The sequence below is a fragment of the Primulina huaijiensis genome, chromosome 12 (genome assembly GCF_012295235.1).
Source record: "Primulina huaijiensis isolate GDHJ02 chromosome 12, ASM1229523v2, whole genome shotgun sequence".
Lineage (NCBI taxonomy): Eukaryota > Viridiplantae > Streptophyta > Magnoliopsida > Lamiales > Gesneriaceae > Primulina > Primulina huaijiensis.
The window spans coordinates 17,869,985-17,891,053 of NC_133317.1; positions in this window are offsets into that span (position 1 = coordinate 17,869,985).

The following is a 21,069-nucleotide window of genomic DNA, read 5'->3' on the forward strand; positions in this document are numbered from 1 at the left end:
TGGCTGTGGCATAAGAGGTTGAACCACATAAACTTTAAATCTATTGCCTATCTAAGTAATCATGATCTTGTAACTGGTTTGCTCAAGATATATTTTTCAAAAGATAAAATTTTTTCAGCATGTCAGTTTGGTAAGCAAGTAAGATCTTCATTCAAAAACAGAGGTTGTAAATCATCCTCCCGATGCTTAGAACTGTTACATATGGATCTTTTTGGTCCAATACCAGTCATGAGTTTAGGGGGAATGAAATACATCATAGTAGTTGTGGATGATTTTTTTAGATATACTGGGGTTATATTTCTCAAATCAAAAAACCAAACTGCTGCACAACCGATTAAAATCTTTAAAAGATTATTAAATGAAAAATCAGTTGGGATTGATCGAATAAGGTCTGATCGAGAGACTGAATTCGTCAATAAAAATCTTTCAACATTTTTAGAAAATACTGGAATCAAACATGAGCTCTCAGCAGCAAGAACCCCTCAGCAAAATGGTGTAGCTGAGAGAAGAAATCGGACCCTTAAAGAAGATGCTAGAACGATGCTTGCTGATTCTGGTATTTCTCAAAGATTTTGGGCAGAAGCGGTAAACACTGCATGCTATAATCAGAACAGATCAATGATTAATAAGAATCATGTGAAAACTGTAACGTCCGAAAAACCAACATACGTAAACCACATGCATGCAAAATTGTTTTAATTGCTTAATCGTTTTATTTAATTGTTTTTAACTGCTTGCATGATATTTATTATATGATTAAATGTATGATTGCATGATTAAATGATTATGTGACATGTTTTCATGAAATTAAAGATTTTAACCGAATATTCGATAATAGGTAGGGGAAAAGATATCGGGGACGACTAAGACAAGAATATGTATTTTTATTTAAATAATGACAAGGATTCCTAATATGATTAAAAATGATTTAATTTTTCTTAAAAATTTTGGAATTCGAATTATTTTATGAGTCGAGCTAGATTTTTCTCGGGAAGCCGGTTTTGGGCAAACAAAGAGTTTTAAAAGATCAAAAATATTATTTTATGGAAACTAATTTTATAAAATTTTATTATTTAATTAATTAAGTGTTATTGGGTACAATTTAATTAATTTAAGTAGGTCCAATTACCCTTAAGCATGCAAGCCCAAAACCAAAGCCCGTTAGTATGTTAATTAAATTATAAATAACTGTACTAGGTCTTCAACACCCACAATTCTTCACCCATCAGCCGTGAGACACACCTCAAAGCACACACATAATTTTTGAAAAAAATAGGAGAAAGAAAAGCTTGTGTTTCTCGTCGCATGCTCGTCATTCCTCGCCGACGATTGAAAATTCGAGTGTTATAAAGCAAAGGCACGTTCCTAAACTCTTTTAAACATCATACAAATCATAATATGTGTGTGTTAATTATTTACACATGAAAAATATTGGTGTTTGATTATTTTACGGCGGGAAATGTATTTTTCAAAGCTTTAACGATTTCACGTTTATTTTGAAAACGTTTTTGAATCCGACAGACACGCTGTCAAAACATGATAAAATCGGATAATTTATGGACAAAACATGATAAATATTGAAAGGAAACAAGCTGAAACCGTGAGTAAGATTCAGAAAAAAGAAAAGGGGGAAACGTAAGTGGGTTGGCTTGTGTGTTGTCTTCTTGAGTTTTGTTTTGATGCATCGGGCTTAGGGGCTCGACCGGGTCTTGAGAAGGGCTAATTTGGGACATGGATAGGTCCTAGGAAGAGTCCTAGCATGGCTAGGACTCGTGTACTAGGCTAGGGAATAGTCCACGATGCAATGTACTCTTCCCGCAGGGTGATGGTGATCGACTGAGAGGAGGTGCTTGCGGCTGGCCTGGGGGTGCGCCAGGGTGGTCCATCAGGGTCCTAGGGTGATGGTCAGGGGTCGAGCCAAGGGTTGGTGCAAGTGGGTGCGCTGTGGCTTGAAGAAACACAAGGGAAGTGCATGGCAGCAAGTTTGTACGCGCGAGGCTGCTGTCTTGGTGCGGTGGTTCGTGCTTGGGTTCAGGGGCTTGGGCTTGGTTCGGTTGGGTCTAGACGAGGTCTAAGGATGGCTGGGGTGTGCTGGGCTCGGTGGCTACTGTTGTGGTAGAGTCCTAGTAGGCCACAACTCCAGAAGCGCGTGAAGGGAAGAACGCGCAGGCTGTTGGGTGTTCAGGTGGCTCACTGCTTAGGTTCTAGGGCTTGGGCTGGTCTGGGCTGGGTCTGGGCATGGACCAGGAAGGTTTAGGGTCAGGTGGGCTCGGTGGTGGCTCGGCTGGGAGAGCCCTTGCTAGCTAGGGGTCTTGGGCGAAGTAGGAAGCCATGTGCGCAGGTTTGGGTCACATTCAAGCAGGGTTTGAGCGATCTAGGGCTAGGTTCTATGGGTCAGGCTGGTCAGGAGGGTGCCTAGATGGGTTGGCTAGGGTTTGGCTTGACGTGGCTTGGGCGTGGCTTGAGTATTTCGGGAGATGGCTCGGGTGGTTCATATAGGTGTCAATTACGAAAATTAAAGGAGGAAAAATTAAAACCATGGGTCCACGGTTGCGTTTCATGGCTCCCAAGGATAGAATAAATAATAAAAATGTTATGTTTAAAATTTAGATAAAAATAACGAGTTTTGTATTTATCCGGGATTTAATCGCCTCACGAAACGCTAATTAAAGAATTAATTGAAAAGCCTAGTTTTAAGCCTCATAAAATTATTGAAAATTATATTTATGCTTAAATAATTATTTAGGATAATCACATGTCATTAAAAGTGAGAAAAAAATAAATTCGAGAATTTTCATGTCCAGTGGCAAAACGGTCTTTTTACACTTAAGAAAATACGAAAACGCTTACCAGCGTCCCGAAGGATCATAATGCTTGTAAAATGATATTTTATGATTTAAAATGATGATTTTGATGATAATATGTATTTTTACGATTTATGATAAAGTTGTGCAATTTTTACTGTTTAAAATGCTATTGTTGGAAAGCTATGTTATTTTATGTTTTTAAAAGAAAAAGAAAAATATTTTGAGGATGTGAATTGACTGTGACAAAAGATATGATATAATGATATATAATTTTGTGGAGATGACGTGAGGGCCAAGGCCCCAGAGCGACCCCGTTTACGGGCCAAGGCCCAGAAGGACCCCGTTTACGGGCCAAGGCCCCAGAGAGACCCCGTCTATGGGAAAAGGCCCCAGAAAGATCCCGACGATCGTATTTTCATGGTGGAGCCTAGTGCCCACCCCCATGGATCATGTGGAGCTACGACTGCAATCGACCAAAGGATAAAAGCTAGTCACTTTTAAGGATCAAACTTCACCCAAAATGATATATGAATGAAAGCTTATGATTAAAATGATTTTATAATATATGATTTATGATAATGATTAAAGCTATTTTTAAAATGATTTATTTATGCTTAAAGCTTATTTTAAATTATTTTTGAAGGATTTATTTATGCTTAAAGTTATTTTAAAATGATTTTACGATTTATGATTTAATTATACATAAATGATTTTTAAATGATTTTAAATGATTTATTTATTTTCAAAAGCTATTTTAAATAAAAATATGATTTTTAAATGCATGTGAGTGAATATATATTTTTTTGTTGTTTATGTTTAGAGCGTGATGAGTCTTTAGAATCACTATTTTTTATGATGCAGGATTTGATGATTTTGGAGGCGGTGACGATTGAGTCGATCGAGTGCAGTAGTACACACCCGAAGGCCTTTATGTTTCTACACTAGCTAGATAGATTTATGATTTAAAAATTTATGCTAAGGATTTTATTTAGAGATATTTTTATGCTTTATTTTTATTGTTAGTTGATCTTTTCAAAGATCAATTTAAGAAGTTTTTGATAGTCGATGCTTTAGGATTTTATTTTATGAACTTGAGATTTAAATTACTAAATTATTATGATCCATGATTATGTTAAATTATTTTATTTAGAAATTTAGAATTTATGATTTAATATTAGAAAGAAAAAAAACGAGGTCGTTTCAAAAACACCTTATGAGATCTGGCATGGAAGAAAAAGTGTGGTTTAATATTTCAAAATATTCGGCTGCAGATATTTTATTCTTGATAATGGCAAAAATATTTAAAAAGCCTTTGATGCTAAATCTGCAGAGAGAATATTTCTTGGATATTCTTCTGTTAGTAAAGCTTATAAAATCTTTAATAAAAACACTTTAAATGTTGAAGAATGAATACATGTCGTAATTGATGAATCTGTGCTAACTGATAAGCCAACTGATCCAGTTGAGCTAGTTGATCTGTGAGGCCCGGGGCCGAAGATGGCAGGGGGTGATCGCCGGTGCCATGAGGTTGCACGGACAATAATCGGGTCCTAACAGGCTTCTAGGAGGAGGGAACATGAATGAACCGATCTTACACCAGAAAGAGGGGGATGCCGAAGCTGTTCAATGTAATGGACTGTACAGTTAAAGAGGGCTTAAAAGATTTGATATGTACTACTCATACCAATAAGATGCATCTTTTTTTCAGTAGCTCATCACATAAGAACTTCAAAGTTAATCGTGCTTGACTTGAGGCAATTCTGGGATGGGTGACCTCTTGGAAAGTTTCTTAGGGTGCGTGTGAGTGAGGACATAAGCACGCTGGAAAGACTCGTATTGGTACATTGAGGACAGTCGTCGAATCTGGGGCGTTACAGTTGGTATCAGAGCCGATCTATTCTAGTACGGTGTGGTTCGGGTACGAACCAAGCGGAAGCTGGTGGGCATGTGACGCCCGCGGCCGAAGAGGGCGGGGGGTGATCGCCGGTGCCATGAGGTTGCATGGACAATGAGCGGGTCCTGGCAGGCTTCTAGGCGGAGGGAACATGAATGAACCGATCTTACACCGGAAGGAGGGGGATTCTGAAACTGTTCAATGTAATGGACTGTACAGTTGAAGAGGGCTTAAAAGATTTGATATGTACTACTCATACCAATAAGGTTCATCTTCTTTTCGGTAGCTCATCACATAAGAATTCCAAAGTTAAGCGTGCTTGACTTGGGGCAATTCTGGGATAGGTGACCTCCTGGCAAGTTTCCTAGGGTGCGTGTGAGTGAGGACATAAGCACGCTGGAAAGACTCATATTGGTACAGTGAGGACAGTCGTCGAATCTGGGGCGTTAACGTCCGAAAAATCAGTCCACATAAACCACATGCATGAAAAATTAATTTAATTACTTAATTGTTTTATTTAATTGCTTTTAATTGCTAACATGATGTTTATTATATGATTAAATGCATAACTGCATGATTAAATGATAATATGGCATGCTTACATGAAATCAAGGATTTTTTTACGGATATTCGATAATAGGCAGGGGAATGAAGACCGGGGACGACCAAGAAAAGAATATGGATTTTTATTTAAATAATGGCAAGGCTTCCTAATATGATTTGAAAATGATTTAATTTTTCTAAAAATATTAGATTCGAATTATTTTACGAGACGAGCTCGATTTTTCCCGGGAAGCCGGTTTTAGGCAAAAAAGAGTTTTAAAATATCAAAAATATTATTTTATGGAAACTAATTTTATGAACTTTTATGTTTTATTTAATTAAGTGTTATTGAGCCCAATTTAATTAATTTAAGTTGGCCCAATTACCCTTAAGATTGCAAGCCCAAAACCAAAGCCTATTAATATGTAATTAACTTTATAAATAAGTAAACCTAGGTCTTTTAATCTCACAAATCATCACAAAACAGCCGTGAATCACCCTTGCACACACAATTCAGATTTTCGAAATTTAGGAAGAAAATAAAAGCTTGTGTTCTTCGTCGTCCGGTCGTCCAACGTCGCACCCTCGCCGAAGATCGAATAATCGAGCATTATAAACGCAAAGGCACGTTCCTAAACCCTTTCAAAACATCATACAAATCATATTATGTGTGTTTTATTTGATTATGCATGAAAAATATATGGGTTCGATTATTTTACGGTTACGTATTTTCAAAGTTTTAACGATTTCGCGCTTATTTTGAAAACGTTTTTTATTCCGATGGACACGCTGCTAATACATGATAAATTATGAATGATTTATAGCCAAAACATGACAAAATAATTGAGAAATCAAGGCTAGAAATCATGGGCTAATTCAGAATGTAGGACCGTGAGTTTTGGTAAAGTCTTGTATTGCATGTTTTGATTCAAGGTGCTCGTTTCTTTTGCATGGGGTCTTGGGGGTCGACCAGGGGTGGGGGTTGGGTCTTAAAGGTCGTGGCTGGGTCCTAGGAAGACTCATAGCATGACTAGGACTCGTGGTTCAGGGCTGGGGAGGAGCACATGAAAGTTAAGACTCTTCCCAAGCAACTCTCGGTAGTCTGCTGTACAGGGGGCGGTGGCTTGGTTTGGGGCTGGGCTAGGTGGTCCATCAGAGTCCTAGGATGATGGGAAGGGGTCGGGCCAGGGGCTGGACTGTAAAGCCCCAGATTCGACGACTGTCCTCACTGTACCAAGACGAGTCTTTCCAGCGTGCTTATGTCCTCACTCACACGCACCCTAGGAAACTTTCCAGGAGGTCACCCATCCAAAAATTGCCCTAAGTCAAGCACCATATTCGACGACTGTCCTCAGTGTACCAAGACGAGTCTTTCCAGCATGCTTATGTCCTCACTCACACGCACCCTAGGAAACTTCCCAGGAGGTCACCCATCCTGAAACTGCCCCAAGTCAAGCACGCTTAACTTTGGAGTTCTTATGTGATGAGCTACCGAAAAGAAGATGCACCTTCATGATATGAGTACTACAAATCAAATCTTTTAAGCCCTCTTCAACTGTACAGTCCATTATATTGAATAGTCTCGGAATCCCTCTCATTCCCGTGTGGGATCGGTTCATTCATGTTCCCTCCCCCTAGAAGCTTGCCAGGAGCCGCTCATTGTCCGTGCAACTGCTGGCACCGGCGATCACCCCCCGTCCTCTTCGGCCCCGGGCCTCACATGGAGTGGTGGGCTCGTGGCTGGCTCGAGCAAAACGTGGGGGCAGTAGGGCAACAAGGGAACGCGCAGCTTGGTCTTCGGGCAGGAGGCTGGCGCGCGGGTTCAGGTGCTAAGGGCGAGTCAGAGTAGGTCCATCAGGGTCCAAAGGTCATGGGCAGGGGTCGGGCTAGGGGCTGGGTTGGCTGGGTCGCTGCTGGCTCAAGGAAAAAGATGGAACCGTGAGGAATCTTGGACGCGCAGCTTGTGACTCTGAATTCAGGTGGCTCACTGCTTGGTACAGGGCCTGGGCTAGGTTTGGGTTGAGTCTGGGGGTGGTCCAGGAAGGGTTAGGAAGGGTTAGGAAGGGCTGGGGTCGGTTGTGGCTCGGATGGAAGAGTCCTAGGCTAGGTAGGAGTCCTAATGTCCCTATGATACTCACGCACACACGCATGGATATTGGGTCTCGGTTCCAGGCGAGTTTGAGCATGTTTGGACTAGGTTCCAGGGGCTAGGCTTAGTCAGGAGGGTGCCTAGGTGGGTTGGCTCAGGTTTGGCTCAAGGTGGCTCGGGCGTGGCTCGAGTATTTCGAGAGGTGGCTCGGGTGGTTCATATAGGTATCAATTTCGAAAACTAAAGGAGGGAAATTAGATCCATGGGTCCACATGTGTGTTCATAACTTGGAAGGATAGAATAAATACTGAAAATGTTATGTTTAAAATTTGGGATCAAAATAATGAGTTTTGGATTTTTCTGGGATTTAATCGCCTCACGAAACGTTAATTAAAGAATTAATTGAAACTCCTAGTTTTAGGCTTAATAAAATTATGAAAAATTATATTTAAGCTTAAATAAATATTAAAAGTCTAAGTTTTTAATTTGAGAATTTTATATTAAGGTTTGGTTTAATTCGTGATTAAAACGCGTTAATATGTCTTATTTAAAGATTAATTTAAAAGTCATCGATTTAGGCGAAATAAAAATATGATAAAATTCATGTAAGCTTAAATAATTATTTAGAATAAGCTCATGTCATTAAAAGTGAGAAAAATATAAATTTGAGAATTTTTACGTCCAGGGCAAAACGGTCTTTTTACACTTAGGAAAATACGAAAACGCTTAGCAGCGTCCCGAAAGATCATAACGAATGTTAAATGATATTATATGATTTAAAATGATGATTTTGATGATAATATGTATTTTTATGATTTATGGTAAAGCTGTGCAATTTATACTGTTTAAAATACTATTTTTGGAAAGCTATGCTATTTTATGACTTTAAAAGAAAAGGAAAAATATTTTGAGAGATGTGAATTGACTATGAAAAATGATATGATATATGATATATGATTTTATGGAGATGACGTGAGGGCCAAGGCCCCAGAGAGAACCCATATTCGGGCCAAGGCCCTAGAGGGACCCCGTTTACGGGCCAAGGCCCCAGAGGGACCCCGTCTATGGGAAAAGGTCCTAGAGGGATCCCGACGATCGTATCTCCATGGTGGAGCCTAGTGCCCACCCCCATGGACCATGTGGAGCTAAGACTGCAGTCGACCAAAGGATAAAAGCTAGTCACTTTCAAGGATCAAACTTCACCCAAAATGATATATGATTGAAAGCTTATGATTAAAATGATTTTTTGATATATGATTTATGATGAGGATTAAAGCTATTTTTAAAATGATTTATTTATGCTTAAAGCTTATTTTAATGATTTTTAAAGGATTTATTTATGCTTAAAGATATTTTAAAATGATTTTACTATTTATGATTTATTTATGCTCAAATGATTTTTAAAGGTTTATTTATGTTCAAAAGATTATTTTAAATAAAAATATGATTTTTAAATTCATGTGGATGTATTTGTATTATTTGTTATCTATGTTTAGAACGTGTTGAGTCTTTAGACTCACTAGGTTTGTATGATGCAGGATTTGATGATTTTTTGAGGCGGTGACGATTGAGTCGATCGAGTGCAGCAATACACAAACGAGGGCCTTTATGTTTCTGCACTAGCTAGATAGATTTATGATTTAAAGATTTTGCTAATGATCTTTATTAGAGATATTTTTTATGCTTAATTTTATTGTTAACTGATCTTTTTAAAGGTCGATTTAGGAATTTTTTTTGGTTAGCCGATGATTTAGGATTTTATTTCATGCACTTGAGATTTAAATTGTTAAATTATTATGATTCATGATTATGTTGAATTATTTTATTTAATTTAGTATTTAGAATTTATGATTTATGATTAGAAAAAAAAATCGAGGACGTTTCATGATCGCCTTACATCAGCTTGGAGGATTATACTAAGAAGAGAATCATATAAATCGAAACATCCTTCAATCACCTGACCCAGAAGTATTGGATCAATCAGTTGAACTGGAAGTTGTTCATGATAATCAGTTGGTGGAGCATATTGATAGTATTCAGTTACCAACTGATACAGCTCCAACTGAAACTGAAGAAAACATTCAGTTGCCAACTGAAGCATTTGCTGATGTGGATGCTACAAATGCTGAGCTCAGATGGAAGAAGTCACATCCTCCAGAATTGGTGATAGGTAATCCATCTGATCCGGTGAGGACTAGAAATCAATTACTTAATCTATTCATTCATTCTGCTTTCGTTTCACAACTGGAACCAAAGAAAACTGATGAGGCTCTTGCTGATCCTAACTGGATAAATGGTATGCAAGAAGAGATAAATCAGTTTACCCATAACAATGTCCTGAACTTAGTTCCAAAGCCATTTTCTAAAATTGTTATAGGTACAAAATGGGTATTCAGAAACAAACTGAACGAAGATGGTTCAGTTGTACGCAACAAAGCAAGACTTGTAGCTCAAGGATATAGGCAAGAAGAAGGAATTGACTACGATGAAACTTATGCACCAGTTGCAAGACTAGAAGCAATAAGAATGTTCTTTGCTTATGCATCATTCAAGAACTTTAAAGTTTATCAGATGGACGTGAAGAGTTCCTTCCTTAATGGCCAGTTACATGAAGAATTTTATGTTGAACAACATCCAGGTTTTATCAATCACTATTTTCCTGATCATGTCTATCATTTGAACAAAGCTTTGTATGGTCTTAAACAAGCTCCAAGATCTTTGTATGAAACACTTTCAAAATTTCTAATTGATCATGATTTCACTGTTGGATCAGTTGATAAAACTTTGTTCAAATTTTCTAAGAATGATCACATTTTACTTGTGCAAATTTATGTTGATGATATTATATTTGGGTCAACTAATCCCAAATTATGTGATAAGTTTGCCAAGTTGATGCAGGACAAATTTGAGATGAGTATGATGGGTGAACAAACATTTTTCCTCGATCTGCAAATGAAGCAACTGGAAGCTGGTATTTTTATCAGTCAGACCAAATATACTAAAGAACTGCTCAAGAAATTTGGCATGAAAACATGTTCAACTGCAAGTACTCCCACGAGTTCATCAGTTAAACTAGATATTGATCAAGGGGGAATATCAGTTGAGACGACACTCTACAGAGGTTTAATAGGTTCATTATTGTACCTAACTGCTAGTCGTCCTGATATTGTATTTGTTGTTTGTATGTGTGCTAAGTTTCAGGCAAATCCTAAGCAATCGTATTTTTCAGCTGCCAAACGTATTTTAAAGAATCGCCCATATCTTGCTGCTGGAAGCTGCTGTGCCCAACTATTCTGGATTCAGCAACAACTGAAAGATTATGGAATTGATCCTAAAGAATCGCCCGTATTTTGTGATAATACCAGCACAATTTCGATAACATATAATCCAGTTCTTCACTCTCAGACCAAGCACATTGATGTCAGGCATCACTTCATCAGAGATCATGCTCTGAAGAAAGCAATCAGACTGGAATATGTGCCAACTGAACAACAAGATGCTGACATCTTCACCAAACCATTACCAGAGACTAAGTTTTCTCACTTTCGCAATATTCTTGGTTTAATTGACTTGTCTTAATTATATCAGTTTATTGTTGTTATGTCAGTTTCAGTTCATTCAATTAGTTGTTTATCAGTTACTGTATTCAATTAGTTAAATATTTGTCAATTGATGTCAGTTTAATCAATTATCAGTTATCTTATTCAGTTAGCTCTCTGTTTGTCAACTGATGCCAGTTAGTTTTGCAGATAAGAAAAGAGACAACAATCAATTGAAACTTCATTCAATTTGAATAAAATCGAAACCAAACTACACGATTCATTTCCCTCTCAACGGCATCTTGCGAGAGGGTTAATCATTTATTTAAATCTTGACAGTACAGTATCCTAAAAGTTTCAGAAGAGGAGATCTTCTCAAGTGTGTTCCACTTTTTCCACAGCATAACGTGCACTACAAGAAAATCAACATACAACCACACTCAGAAGACAACGGTTTTATCAGAAACCGTTGTCTTTTTTCTTTTTAACAACGGTTTTAACAAACACTGTTATTGTATATGGGTTACGACAACAGTTTTAAACCGTTGTCTATTAGCGTGTTTTTTAGGATATACGACAACGGTTTTAGAAAACCGTTGTCGATTAGCGTGTTTTTTTGACAAACAACAACGTTTCATTAGAACTGTTGCTTTATTTAGCGACGGTTTTGATAAATCCGTCGCTCCATTTCGCGACGGATGTAAAAACCGTCGCTAGTTTTAAATTAGCGACGGTTTTGACTACAACCGTCGCTAAATTTAGCGACAGTTTCAAGTAAAACCGTCGCGTTTTTTACAATAGCGACGGTTTTATAAAACCTTTGCTAAATATAGAGACGGATTACCACAACCGTCGCTGAATTTAGCGACTATTTTTAAATACCACCGTCGCTATTTTAAATGTACGACGGTTTGTTGAAATAACAGTCGCTACTTGCGACGGTTTAACGAAAAAACCGTCGCAATTTGTCTATAAATATCAGTGTTTTCGTTCCATTTTCATTCACACCACATCACAACACTTAAAATTTTTTCTCTCTTACAATATTTTAATTTCGATTTAGGATAAATATTTTTGTTTTATTTTTTGATAAATTTTTTTGTGTTAAATAAGTTCACGAATAATGTTAGGATTGCGGAATTGTAATTTATTGTCATTTTTTTAGATTTGTTAAATTATTAAAAGTAATTTTTTTTATTTTACTGAAAACATTAGGGACGGAAATTATGAATTAACCGTCGCTAATTAGCGACGGACTTTATGAATAAACGGTCGCTAACTTTAGAGACGATGTTATATAAACCGTCGCTTATTTTAGCGACGGTATATAAACCGTCGCTAAATAACGACGGTTGTTGACATGATTTCCGTCGCCAATTGGCGACAGTTTAAAATTTGCGACGGGTTTTCAATAACAGTCGCAAATGTTGCTACAACAACGGTTTTTAACCGTTGTCTTTGAGCGTACACTTTAATCACAGGGGCTTTAACAACAGTTTTAAAATAGATACGACGACGGTTTTTAAACGTTGTCTTATGTCATTTTTCTTGTAGTGGTGCATCAGAACTTGATCAGTCACTAGCTGTGAGACATGGGTGACTTCAAATCGCCGAAAGTACTTCCTAGCAATAGCTCTTTGTCTGGCTCTAGGGATCTCTCCATGACGCCGTATACTCTGGAGTTCATGCACCTTAATCCAATAAGACATGACACCTAACCAGACTTTCTCTTCGATGCTTTCTTTCAAAGTTTCTATTTGACGAAGTTTTGATGAAAAAACCGGGAAGTTGGAACTGCTTGAACTAGACATGTTTGCTGATTTATTGTTATTTAATATCTTTATTCTTATTTATAGACAGGTTGTTATCAAAGAAATAGAAGAAGACGAAGAGACTCAAGTCAACTGAAAGCTTTTGACTGATCCAGACTGAGTTTTTCTTACCGTTTCTTTTATTTATATGCATATATTAAGGGAGAATATCTGATTTAAATAGTTAACTGAGAAGACAATAGTCAGCTAGTCTCCAACTGAACTGAATCAGTTCACAACTGATCACTCAGTTGCTGACCCAACTGATCTTCTTCAATAAGTTAACTGATTAATCGGATAATATTCTATATTAAGTGATGTGACTGATTGTTTACGCATTTGATTGCTATCTTTCATTGAATAGTATTTTGAAACGTGGCCTCACGTGATCCATTTATATTCTACACATGTTTTCATCACACAAGCACACATTTTATTCAAATTTTCTTGGACTGACACGTGTCCAAAAATTTGAACCATCACATACATTTGTACTATATCCCGCTCCTATTTAATTTTTCTTTACGCTTAGTTCAATTTACAAAGAAAACCTAAACTCAAAGCATTCTCTCTCACAGAAAATCAATTCATCCAATGGCAAATCAAGCTCCAGCTCATTTTCTAAATGCTATGGCAATAAATTTTGCCTCTATTATGACTGTCCCTGATGAAGCTGTGAAGAACATCTTCAACAAACTGGAAGCAGCTGGACTCAAACAATGTTTGAGATTATCTTCCCAAGAGATATACCATAAGAAGATCAAGCACTTTACGCTAATGGCTACGTCACTACTACTGGCACCATCGCCACTACTGTCAATGGTCAGCTATTGATTATTGATGAGGAATCCTTCTGCAATCTATTTCAGCTACCTACTGATGGGCTAGCAAATATTTTTGAAATCAAAACTGCTGATCTTGAAGAAATGCAAACTGCATTCTCTGCTGATGGACGGAAAATCAAAGTTTCCGATCCTAAGAAGGACTAAAGCCAGAAGTTCAGTTGCTGGCTGATATTGTAGCCAATGGACTATTAGCGAAGGCGGGATCCTTGGCTGCTCTCATGATGGAAAAATTTCAAGCTATGACTGCTATCATGGCTGATAGGAGACTGAACTGGAAGAATATCATTTTCAACATTCTGAGGAACATGTCTCAGTCGTCCAAGCAATCAAAGGGATACGCAGTGCTGCTCAGCTATTTGCTGAAAATCAAAGGGTTGGTGAGTGATGATTCTAAAAGATCATCCAAACTCAAAATCTTCAATGCTAAGAATGTCCAGTCACCACAGCCCAAACTAGACATGTCTCTTGATAAATTCTTGAAGGTGAAGAAGGAAATCGGGATGTAGGAGGCTCCCAAATCAGTCCAGAAAACAAAGAAGACAATCAGAAAGAAGATAATCAAGAGACAACTGATTGTCAATGAGTCTGATTCTAAAAGACTGCTTCACCCAAAATCACCAAGAGACCCAGGACTCTGAAACAAAGGTTGCTGCTGCAGTTGGAACCATCCCAACTAAAAGACTGATTCAGCCAGGAGCCCAACAGCCTATTCAGGCTACACCGCTGAGAGCTGAACAAACTGAACCATCAACTTAGGTTCAGTTACCTCTTTCTAACGACTAATCGAAGAAGAAGAAGATCACTGAATCTTGTGATCAGAAGAAACCGACTAGATTCAAGGCTCACTTAATCACTATTTCTGCCTTCACCACTCTACCAGTTGCTAGACCCAAATGGGTCGTGATTACAGAAAGAATTGACGCAACCTCATCAGGACTGAGTCTCCCTCATGTCCTGACTGATTCTAAAGGCAAGGGGAAGTTGCAAGAAAAACCCCGACCAACCAACACAGTCCAAACTAACATTGATCTCATCTGGACTGAGATCAATGAATTTTTCGAGAATAAACTGAAAGCTTTTGAGGATTGAGTCCATTTCAGAACTGATGTGTTTGCCAAATAGTTAGAGAAAAAGTCAGCTCTGAAGAAATTTATCAAATTGGAGGCTATTGTTCTGAAGTTTGTCAAAGCTTCTACGATTCGTCAAGCCTTGCAACGGAAGAAATATTTCTTTGATCAAATCCGTGCAAAGAAGCTAAGCCAGATGATTGCTCAAGTGCGGCAAAACTATGATCCTACTAGTCCTACTTCTTTTAATGACAAGGCAGTGTATGATCAGCTGGACTCGGATCTTATCTCTTTGCAGATGGCAATCAAGCACTGGGAACTGGACCAAGAGCTGATCATTCCTACGGGTTCACATGATCATTCATCTGAAGAAGAAGCTGAACCCTCAGTCCCAACCCAGAAGACAATTCAAGAACCAGTTGCTGAACCATCAGAACAAGCAACTGCTCCTTCAACAAAAGATGTGCAACCATCTTCTTCTGCTCCTCAATCCTCATCTGCTGAAGTTCAGTTGTACACCGACGCTGATTTATCTTTGGCAAAAATAGACGAGGTTATCCAATAAGTTTCCTCTGATATTCAGCTGAATATTTTATCTACAGTCATAGTTGAAAAGCCTCAGGGGACAGACCAACCAGCAGAAGAACAATTTTTGATTCCAACTGAAGAGCCAGTTCAGCCGTCTGCCACGACTGAACAGGTAAAATATTTCAGAAACTGAAGAACCAGTTCAGTCAACCTCCTTGACTGAACAAGTAGTAACTTAACATGAAGTGCCTGTTGAAGAGCCAAGCTTGACTGAACAATCAATCGCTGAGACTGTTCCGAATCTGGCTGAAGAAACAGTTCAAGCTGGTCAACCAACTGAAATGCTTGGCACTGTATCAGTTGATGAGCTTGTTAACGAGCCATCTTTTATCTCAGCTGATACTCAAACTTAAAAAGCTTCAAATATTGTTGCTGATCAAACTTCTTCTTCTCCTCCTCAATTTCAAGAAGCTTTAACAAAAGATGTTCCGGAAATTATAGAAGTTGAAACTACTGACAGGGCTTTAGTGATTTTTTATCAACGAAATCAGGAAGAGGCCCCAGAAACCTCTGGAGCCATGTCTCCTGGTATTCACATAGAAACTGAATCTATGTTTGAAGAGATTCAAGCTATTCAGAATAATCTGGTCACTATGATGACTTCTATTTCGAGCATCAAATCAACTTTGCTGACGCATACAATGAAGATTGATACCATGAAGGAGAAAACTTTCAAGATTTTTCAAAAGATCACATAAGATATTACGAACTTGTTCTTTCATTTGGATCAAATCAAGAAAAACAGTGCATCAGATGAAGTACATTTCAATACACAAAAAATGTTCAACTATCGCTTCGACTTCTTCAAACCTCTCTCACCAGAAGGATGGACACTATGCAAGATCTTCTGATGAATGATGTTTCTAACATCATCTCAGAGGTTAAAACTTTATCAAAGAAGTTGGAGGCGTTTAACAAAAAAAAGGAAGATAAAGAAGACGACCAACAGCAAGTACCCAAAAAGAGATCTAGTTAACCAACTGATCAACAACCAGCCGATAAGAGAGCAAAGAAATAGATGATACATCTATTTAGTTGAAGACTATGGCAGATTTTGATAGGTACAAGATTCTTGAAGATTATTTCATTCTTTTATTCTTTATACAAATATGTACATTAGAAGAATTATTTTACCTACAAAGAGTTCGAAGATTAATTTGTGTTTGTTCAGTTGCAGTTGATCAGTTAATATATTACAAGTTTTGTCAAACACCAAAAAATAGAAAATTATTGGAAACTAAATTTCGGCTGTTTGACAAAATAAGTGCTTAAATCATTTGAACTTAACTGATCGAGAAGTTAGTTAGTAACTGAACAAATACTCAACTGACAGTTGCCTATAACTGAAGTTTAAAGCGCAGATTATCAAAGTCAACTGAAACCAGCTAAACTGAACTTACGCAGTCAACTAACTGATCAGTTGTGAGCCTATCGGCTATTGCTTATCAGCTGATATTTCAGCTGTACACGCCATCAGTTAACGAAAAGGACATTTAACTGACAACAGTACAAAGCAGATAGTGGGAATGCCGCATATCAGAAAGATGCAGTGTACGAATGTCAGAGGTATATCGACGTGGCAATCAACGGATATAAAAGATTCAAATTGTATTGAATATTACCGTTGAAAAGAAGCCTATGAATAGCAGAAGAAAACAGCTGAGAAAAATAACTAAGAACTACAACCAACAAACTTGTTGTTACTCTGCTGAAATTCTCGTTCATATTCAAAAATCAGAAGCTCACACTTATCAGATATATGTGTAGCATTCTAGGCTACTTTTCTAGCTTACTAGCACAAATTGTTTTGTTGTAAATTCGATCTTTAGAGAGATCAGTTGTGCTAAGTTCAGTTAAGTACTGTGAAACAGTTTGTAAGCTAAGAGTTTCATTTTTGGCATTGTTAAGTCCAAACTGAAGTGGGTCTGTATAAGTGTTTGTATCGATCAAAATCTTTTAGTGGATATCCTATCCTTTTGATAGAAGGGGTGACATACGAGTTTTGAAATCTCCGAACATCCATAAAATTCGTGTGTTCTTATTCTATTTTTTTATTCTATCTATAAGTCAGTTTATTTCCGCACTTTATTGTTAACTGATTTATATCGACTGACAAGATTCAGAGTTTCAGTTTGTCACTAAACTTACTCAACCTTCGAAAAGATTAGAAAAATCGTGAGTGTTTATTCAACCCCCCTTCTAAACACTCTTTCACCAGTTATTCGATCCTATCAGTTTCCTTAGCAGCTGTCTCCTTCGTAACCTTCTTCTTCTCAGCAACTTTTTTCTTCTCGGCTGCTGCTGCCTTTTCAGCTTCCCTCTTCAGTGCAAATGCAGCCTGCATCTCGGTTTCACCTAAAAAATAGAGTTATGATTAATACTAAGGGTGTACAAGAAAATGGAAGAAATAAGAGCAAAAAAAAGTTACCAGGGTGAGCACCCGAGACAGCTACTTCATCGATCACCCTTTCGATAGGGTCCTCCGCCCGGGTACGCAACCCGTACGTAATAAAATTTTCCTCCTCCAAGAGGACAGAGGAGGAGAAGTTTATATTCCCAACCAGATCATGGCTCCGGGTGTAGGGCTCTTCAAGTTTGTAGCCGTTGGGGAGTTCGGGTTGGGTAGGGAGATTGGGTAAGAATCCGGTTAAGCAAGGAGGATGGGAAGGAAGAGTGATATAGAAAAATCTGTCTTTCCATCCCTTCAGAGAAGAAGGGATGTCATCAAGGAATCGGCTTTTTACTCGGGCAAAAAGAGAAAAAGTATTGTCACCAAAGCGACAAAAGAAAAAGTAGAAAATGATAAGAGGGTTGATTACAAGGTTGTGCATTTTAAAAAGGATAAAAACTAAGGCCATGATCCGGAAGGATTTGGGGTGGAATTGGTTTATGGGGACCCTAAAAAAGTGGGCTACATCGGTGTAGAAGGAGGGGAGGGGAAACATAAGACCACTACGGAGTTGGTCCTTAAAGAAAGTATAAAAACCCTTCGGGGGCCTGTCTGCCCTATCCAAAGGGCCGGGGATGAGGATGGAAAAGGAAGAATGGATAGAACCTATAGTTCTAAGTTCCTTCTCGGCCCCGGGACGAAGGGTGGTGGCCATGGTAGAAAACCACGGGGAACTCGGGGCCTTAGAGGAGGGGAGATTGGAGGCTAGGGCTTTGCCCTTCTCCATCTTAAAAGCCTGAGAGGGACCTACTGCAGAAGGTTTCACCCTCGGTTTCTTTGATTTCAGGGAAGGGACAATTTTATAAATTTTGGAGGGAGGGGAAGGAGATGAATCAGAGCGAACCGCCTCCGATTATATTTTGATGAACCTTGCGCATTCGCTCCAGAGGTGGAAGAGGTGGAATTTGACATATTTTGAAGAAAAAGAAAATAGAACTTACAAGTTTAAGAGAGGGAGTTGGTGTCTAAATGGAGAAGTAGCTGCGACGGAGGTTCGCCTGAGATGGAGGAGCGCCTTACGATGGGAAAGCAAGAGAATTTAAAAGAATTTGAAATTTGAATTTGCAGAAAGTGACAAATGAAAGTGGTGTGTTGTTTTATATAGGTGAATGGAGGGGAGATTTACACCGTTGATCTAAAGTTAAATTGGACGATCAGGATGCATCTAGAAAATTGTGCATGCATATGAAAAGACGTACATATATATCGAGGCATGTCAGACTTATCTGATTCTCGAAAGACAGAACGTTTATCGGTGGTTTTAAATTGCTAAGGCACGCGTCATCATGACATCAATTAGACTACCCGAGTATATTCAAAGGCCGGGAGACATGAGACCCCGTCATCTTATTCAAATTCCGGGAGATATTAGTCACCGGCATCTCATCCCATCTATGGGATATTTGAAGCCCCCGATGCTTTTATAATCTGGAATTGACTATCTTCTTTTTGGCCATAACTGATCGAGACAGCGAGTAAGACTCTAGTCCGACTATTTAAGAGATGGGTGGTGATACGCCCATAAAAATCCGGGTCATGGATGACCTGGGGTATACAATGGATAGCCCAAATCAGAGTCATTATGCAGAGTGCTTTCCTCAACAACCAACATGGAGACGCCCGGGACATTCTCTTCCAGGGCAATCAAGAGCCCGGGCTCACATGCAAGTTCCTGGGAACTTTCTACCCGGGCTACCTTGAGAAATGTGCCACACTCCAGTATATCGGTATGAGCTATCTAATCTGTGAGAATAGCATGGGTTTGGCCTGTTTTAGAAGTTATCAAAAGCAAAATTATTGACAGTCGACTTGCCATACTTAGCAGTGGGCACTGAAAACAAGATAATGAGGGGATTTCTTCTTATAAATAGCAGGTATTACTTTCATTTATAGATTCTGGAACTTTGAATTTCTAAGCATTTCACGTGTACCACCACATATACAGTTATTCTACCTTTCTTCTTCACCTGCTGACTTAAGCATCGAAGTGGTTACGCCGGACACTCCTCCGACGCCCATTCACGAGTTTATTTCTTTGTTTGCACGTCTTAGTTGAAGCCAATATACTTACTCAAATTTCCTAATATAAAATTATCCTCACTATCCGGTAAATCGCCCACGTATTTCATATCCGATTCACCCGGACCGCATCAGATATCATCGGGAATTAAATTTGTAGCGTATCCTAGTTTTATAGCTCGAGAATATCAAGTAAGTTAGATGGGTGCAACTTGTTTTGATTATGTGAAATATCAAATGAGTTAAATGGGTGCAACATTTTCTAAAAATGTTGGTGCCATGATGCGAAATAATATGCGATATTCCCCGACACATATCGGTATCATGTCAAATATCAGCTAGAAAATCTTTTATTTTAATTATTTGGTAAAAATATATATAGCTAATGATACGCAGAGATTCGTAAGTGAAAGCTGTCATATTTACGTTTGAATTTCTTGGATATTATGATGTCGATGTCGACGTCGACGATTTTAGTAAAATATAACAACATCCTCACCTAACAAGCAAGGAAATATAAAAAAAAAATACGAACGTACAATTTCCAACAGTGCTGTACATTGAATTTCTGGAGCATCCATTTGCAAATAAACGTAAACAATTTTTTAAAAAAAAAATTGGCATTTTCTTTGAATTTTTGTCCGTGTCGTATCTAACAATATCACCTATGTTTAAATAATTTTCAACTAAAAAATCTCTAATATTTTTATCAATTCATACCAATTCCATGGATCATCAATACTCAAGGGAAATACTATTTGAGTAAGAGTAAGTCTTTTGTGAGACAGTCTCACAAATATTTATATGTGAGACGGGTCAACCCTACCGATATTCACAATAAAAAGTAATACTCTTAGCATAAAAAGTAATATTATTTAATGGATGACCCAAATAAGAGACCTGTCTTACAAAATACGACCCGTGAGACCGTCTCACACAAATTTTTGTCATACTATTTTAATTATTTTTTAATGTTGATCATCTTTAATAATATTAACAATATTACTTCTTCATCTATTTTGTTCACATTAATGAAAGTTCGAATAACTTTTTTTTATTATCATTTCAAATATAGATAGATCAAGTTCTTCAACATTATTGTTGGTTTGATTTTCTGAATCTACATCCATCAAATTATCATTTTTTTCTTCCTTCGTGTCACTAAAATATGTATCAACATATATATAGCCTGAATCTGAGTTAAATGTTTTTCTCTTTGTTTTCTTTCTCTTTTTCGATACCCATGCAAATGCTTTTTGATCTACTGGATATATCTTAAAAAAACTCTATCTGTTATAATTACAAATTATATAATTTGAAAATTCGGAAATCATTTGAAAATTTATATGTAGATATGTATAATTCAATTGTATGATTTTAGTATTCATTATATATATATATATATATATATATATATA